Source organism: Octodon degus, unplaced genomic scaffold (assembly GCF_000260255.1).
Source record: "Octodon degus isolate 3935 unplaced genomic scaffold, OctDeg1.0 scaffold00351, whole genome shotgun sequence".
NCBI classification, from domain to species: Eukaryota; Metazoa; Chordata; class Mammalia; order Rodentia; family Octodontidae; genus Octodon; species Octodon degus.
The window spans coordinates 1-6,052 of NW_004524927.1; the positions used below are offsets into that span (position 1 = coordinate 1).

The window sequence follows — 6,052 nt, forward strand, 5'->3', positions numbered from 1 at the left end:
CATGTTAACTGCCAATATAAGGAGAAATCCTGTTAAACTTTCAATAGATTGCTTATACAGATTTGTCAGTAGTTATCCAGCCAGTGGCCCACTTGCAAAAGGGGAAAATAATCAATGTTTTCCCTATGCCCAGTAATTCATGTTCCCCAGTAATAATAGAAAAGGCCAGTTAGTTTGAGACAGTATCCAATGGCCATAGAAGATAAAAGGATTAAATCTCACATTTAAGAGATATCTGCTGATGGACCAACAAAATGTTCTGACTAGTGCTTTTATTTGGCCAATGTATGTTTAATAGTTTCTTTGGCTTTGTCTTCAGATTTAAAGCTGTAATGAAAATGTGTGGTGTCTATTGAGGGCCTTTAGATAGAACCTCTGAAGACTATATCTGACTGCCATTCAACAACTACAACTCATTTCAGCTTGAAGAAGCCAGAGTGGTCGTCACCCATAGTTCCCTCACGGCAGTTCAGATTACTTCTTCAGAGCGGGGAATGTTGTAGGCAATCAAGGTAGATAGAAATATTATAGGCAGTTAGACAGGGTCAGGCTCTCAAGGAGACAAGATAGAAGACAAGGTGACTTTACAACTTGGAAGACACAGACACTCCCATATGGGCCACACCTCAAGACCAAGACAAAAAGAGGAAGCACAGCTACATAATTCCCTAGGGATGGGCATTGGGTATTGATATCCTAAATAGTATCAATCAACTTGAAAGAGCCCAAATGAGTCATAGCCCAATCCCCAACAGGAAGAGACCCTGTTCCTTATTTGTGCCCACTTGCTACGGGACACACTTTCCCATTTGATACTGGATTTAATCAATTTTACCTGAGCAATGGTGCTTGTAATCTCATTGGTTGACCATAGTTTTGTCCCACCTCATGCCCAACTATGCAAGTTCCCACATCTTCTCCACCATCTTAAACCCACCTCACTATATGGTCTTCCTCTATAAATGTCCCTGCAAGAGACAACTTCCCAGGGGGAATTACCCTCGCGCCCCCCCCCATCCCTCTCTTGGGACAGGAGCTTTGTTTCTCTCAATAAATATATTGTGCTCATAAAAAAGTGGTATGCCTAAAAGTCAAAGGCAACACAGTAGGCCAGGGAGATAGCTCAGTGCCATAAGTGCCTGCCTGGCAAGCATAAGGTCCTGAGTTCTATCTCTGGTACCACAGGGGAAAAAAAAGACAATGTACTTCTACAGGTTTCAGCCTGAGTCATGGTAGCATGTACTACCTTGTCAGTAAAACAGATTCTAGGAGAAAGTGAGAAAAAGTATGGAGAAGTTTGTGGAGACAGCTGTTCCTGTGAAACTTTAATGGAAACTCAATGCACAGAGAAGTCTCCGGGTTTCTCTCTGTTCTATCCATCATCTTTACTGTCCAGCTCCTGCCTGAGAGGGGAACTACACACTCCCAAAGGTGATCAGTAAAACAGCAGGAGGAGGAGGCAAGAAGACAACACACCCCAAGCAGGCTGACTGTGCAGAAGCTAAGCGTGCACGTAGAGATCAGGAAAAACATTCTCTGCCTCGGGCAACGTCTCCTAAAACGGATTCTCATATGCTTTATGTCAGTCCCTCATAAATCAAAAAGTGACAAGGATGAGAACTAAATGGTTGTTGAGTCCTCACCATGTGTTAGGAATGTGTTAAGCACCTTCACAAGAGATTTTCAGCCCTGACATGCAATAGACCTTTAAACCTGCCTTAGTTTTCACCATTCTGAAAATGATCCTCCCTATCCCCTTTTTTTGTAGGAAAGCAAATAAAAATGTTTGGAAGAGATAAATGCTTGACAGTATCAGTTAATAATTCAACATTTTCTTGTGGAGGGGATTGTCTTTGTGACCTTCTGTGTCCAAGAAGGAGTAGAACTTTCAGCAAACATTATTAAACTATTAACCTCAAAATAGTGATATCCATCAAAATGACCATGGTGCCATCCTGATTTCCCTTCATACCAACTACTCAGATGAGCCTCTGTCTCCTCAGCTGCTAAGGGACAACCATGGATCATTTGTTTTTCAACTTTTTATGTATTTTTAGTACAGGGACTACAGAGTCTCACTGAACAGATCGGACTCATAGTGATCCTTCTGTTTTCAGCCTCCCAAGCTCCAGGATTACAGATGTGCATCACCACACCCAGTCTCAATCATCTTCTTAGCATGCCCTGGGGGTGGGGCCAGCACAGCATGCCAGGGATCAAACCCTGGCCCCTGGGTCTGCCTAAGCAGGCGCTTTAATGCACTGAGCTATCTGGCAAGCCCTCAATTTTTATTTGTATGACTCCATGTTTACAGTACATAATGATCCCGTTCATCCTAGGGAGCCAGAGCATGGTCAGAACACAGTTTAAATCCTTTCTCATCCCTCTTTCCTTCCATCCCCCTCCCAATATCTTTTGGTCCCTTTCCAATTGAAAAATGGCCATCTTCCTGTTTCATATTAACTATCTTTGATTTTGCTCTTCATAATTTGAACTTTTCACCTAAGAGAAACCCCACAATACTTCAGCATGTGTGTCTGTTTATTTCAGTTAGCATGATAGCCTCGAGCGGCACCCATTTTCCTGCAAATTGCTCAAGTGTATGCTTCTTGTGGCAGCACAGTTCTCCCTAACTCTTTCCGTGGTTACTTTCACTCATACCATTGAGAGTGCCAGCAGGTGCTGCTTCTGCACTGAAGCTCTCAAAAGGCTATGTAGATCAGCTGGTCCCTCTGCCACAGTAGGCCTAGGACTAGATTGGCAGGCATGCCCACTGTCCCAAGCCTGCTCCTTCTTCTCTTTCTGATTTCCAAATGACCTGACCTAGAGTCCCACATGCTGGGCAGGCCCTGTGACTGACTTTCAGCTGTGGGAACAAAGAAATAGAGTGTCTTCCAGAAGGCCCAGATGTCCCCTTAGAAAGGAGGAGGACCCTACTGCAAGCCAGGGAGCCACTCAATGAAGATGGCCTGGGATCCAGGTTGAATCTGCAAAAGATGAAAGCAAATGAAGAGGAAGACTTAGTGCACCGGAGCTTTTGCATTTTTGCAGACCTACTCCTGAACCACCATTCCCCAACCCATACTGAGGGACAGAGTTGTGCAAACCTGCCTAATGCCACACAGCTAGCAACAGTGGGGCAGGGATCAGAGTTCAGCCTCAAGAGACATTTGGAAGACTTCTGAAAAACGTAATATTCTCAGTCCACATGAGGATAAGTTGCTTAAGAGCTGTTATGGTTGATTTATTGCATCAACTTGAGAAGTTTAGAAGCTTAACTAAGTAACTCAGCAGTTCTATATCCTAGGTTATAGAGGACATGCCCTAGAGTGGCTGTTTATACTCTAGGATACTATAATGGTTGGCTCATTGTGTCAACTTAAGAAGTTTAGAAGTTTAAGTGAATAAGCAGGGGCTCAGGGTCCTTATTTTGTAAACATCCTATCCTGTGCAAGAGGAGGGCAAGGAGATGATGTGAGTGTTGCACTTGCCCTAGGGTAGCTAGTCTGCATACAGTATAGGGGAGGAAAAGAGGAGTATTGTCCCTTTTTGCTCTTGTTTCTTTTTCTGTCTTCTACTACCATGAACTGTTGTTCTTCTGCCAGGCCTCTCTGCCTTGGGGCCAGCTGATAATGAACAAAAACCTCTATTAGCTTTGAGCTAAATAAACCTTTCCTCCCTTAATTTTAGGCATCAGGTATTTTGTCTCCACAAGGAAAGAAAAGTAAGACAGAATTTGGTACTGAGGGTAGAGTTGTTGCTGTGACTATACCAGACCATGTGGTGCAAGAGCCTTTGGGAATGTCTTATGGGAACAGTTTGGAAAGATCCAGAGATGTCATCTGAAAGTACAGCTGGAAAGTCTTAGGCTAGTCTGTATGGAAGACTCTGGTCAGAGTTCAGGAGACCAGAAGGCTCATAGAAATCCTGCCAGTAAAGACCAGGCTCAGGAGGTTTCTTCTGAGAAGGTCTGCTTTGGCTGTAAGTCTCCAGATGATTTGTGTTACAGCTTGGCAAAAGGTTTGTCTGCAGTTAGCTTGCATCCAGAGACTTTGCTTGAAACTGAGATTAAGGGCAGCAGGCTAATGAATCTTGTAGAAAAAATGTCAAAGCAGTTTAATGTTGAGGCTGTGGTGTGGCTACAGTTAGGGGCTTTTAACCAGATTTATGTTGTGAATCAAGAGAGCCCAGAGCCCAGAAGAATGATTTAAAATGTTGTGAATTTAGCCAGAAAGGAAGCGTCAATAAAGCTTTGGACTACAAAGATAGAGGTAAGGAGATCTCAGTTGCATAGAAGGAAAAGGAGAATACAAAAAATGGCTTAGGTGGGGGTGCAGAGATATCTCAGCATGTCTAAGGAACTGCCTGGGCAAGCGCAAGGTCCCAGGTTCAATCCTCAGTACTGCATATCAGGCCATTCCAGTGCATGCCACCAAAACCAGGTATGGTGGTGCATGCCTGTAGTCCCAGCACTGAGGAAGCTGAGACAGAGACAGCAAGATCACTACCGGTCAGGGCTGCATAGTGAGACCCTGTACCAATAACATAAACTTTGTTAAAAATGGCCTGAGGGCATCAGAAGAAGGAGCAAGTCTCTACCCTTTGCAGCTTCAAAACTGCAAAGGTGAAACCTGGCTCGGAGAAGAAAGCGGCAGAGCGCCATGTTCCAGAATGTTGGTAGCATAGAGAATTTGTTCCTCAGAATTGGATTCAGAGCACTCAGTGATCCAGGCACTTGACCCCTACAGCCAAGAGACAGAAAAGCCTGGCTACTGCTCCAGCTGGCAGCAGACCTTGGCAGTATCCACACGGCACTGATTTTAGGCACATGCAGAACTTTGGCTAGTTACTTTGTCTCAGCAATAAAAGAAAAGTACCGGAAGCCGCAGCAGCAGCGGACCAGCCGAGGAACGGATGCAGACTCGTCAGAGAGGATTATTGCTCCCATGCGATGGGGGTTGGTCCCCTCTTGGTTCAAAGAAGATGATCCTTCCAAGCTGCGGTTCAGCACCACCAATTGTCTCAGTGATACTATCTTGGAGAAACAGTCATTCAGGGTGCCTCTGGGAAAGGGGAGACGCTGTGTTGTCCTAGCCGATAGATTCTATGAGTGGCAGCGATGTCACTTAACAAGCCAAAGGCAGCCATACTTCATCTATTTCCCTCAGACTGAGTTGAAGCAGCAAGGCAGTGGTGGGGCTTTAGACAGTGCTGAGAACTGGAAGAGAGTCTGGGAGCACTGGAGGCCACTGACCATGGCAGGGATCTTTGACTGCTGGGAGCCACCTGAGGGAGGAGAGCTGCTGTATTCCTATACCATCATCACTGTAGATTCCTGCAAAAGCTTACATGACATCCACCGCAGGATGCCTGCCGTACTGGATGGAGATGAGGCTGTGTCCAGGTGGCTGGACTTCGAGGATGTCCCCACTCAGGAGGCCCTGAAGCTGATCCACCCCACAGAGAATATCACCTTTCACCCCATCTCCACTGTCATCAACAACTCGAGGAACAACAGCCCTGAGTGTCTGACTCCTGTCCACTTGGTGGTCAAAAAGGAACTCAAGGCAAGTAGCAGTAGCCAAAAGATGATGCAGTAGCTGGCAACAAAGTCACCCAAAAAGGAAGACCAAGAGACATCACTAAAGGACAAGTCTGATACACCCCAGTGGTCCAGCCAGTTCCTGCAGAAGAGCCCACTGCCCACCAAGAGAGGTGGAGCAGGCCTCCTGGTGCAATGGCTGAAGCAGGAGAAGGAGGAGGCGCCCCCAATCAAGCGGCTTCATAATCAGTAGGCAACGTCCCTGGCCTACTGCAGTGCATATATGGGAGGAGGTGACAATGGCTAGGTGACAGTTGCAGGCTCTCTGGAAATCCAGAGTGACCCAGAGTTTCGTATAATAGCAGGACACTTCCAGGCCTCCCTCTAGGGGAGGGTCCGCAACTGCACATTGTAAAAACTGGCACTCTGGGAATCTTGGATATTTAGTTAACTCTATGATGTTCTCAATTTTGAAAGAGGATGAGGCAGGCCAGGTAAATTTAGGCTGAA

General features: G+C 45.7%; 1 pseudogene; it reads left to right on the forward strand.

Moving 5' to 3' along the window:
- The first annotated feature begins 4,860 nt into the window (after window positions 1–4,860).
- Window positions 4,861–6,046, forward strand: LOC101560734 (annotated as a pseudogene).
- Window positions 6,047–6,052: the final 6 nt, after the last annotated feature.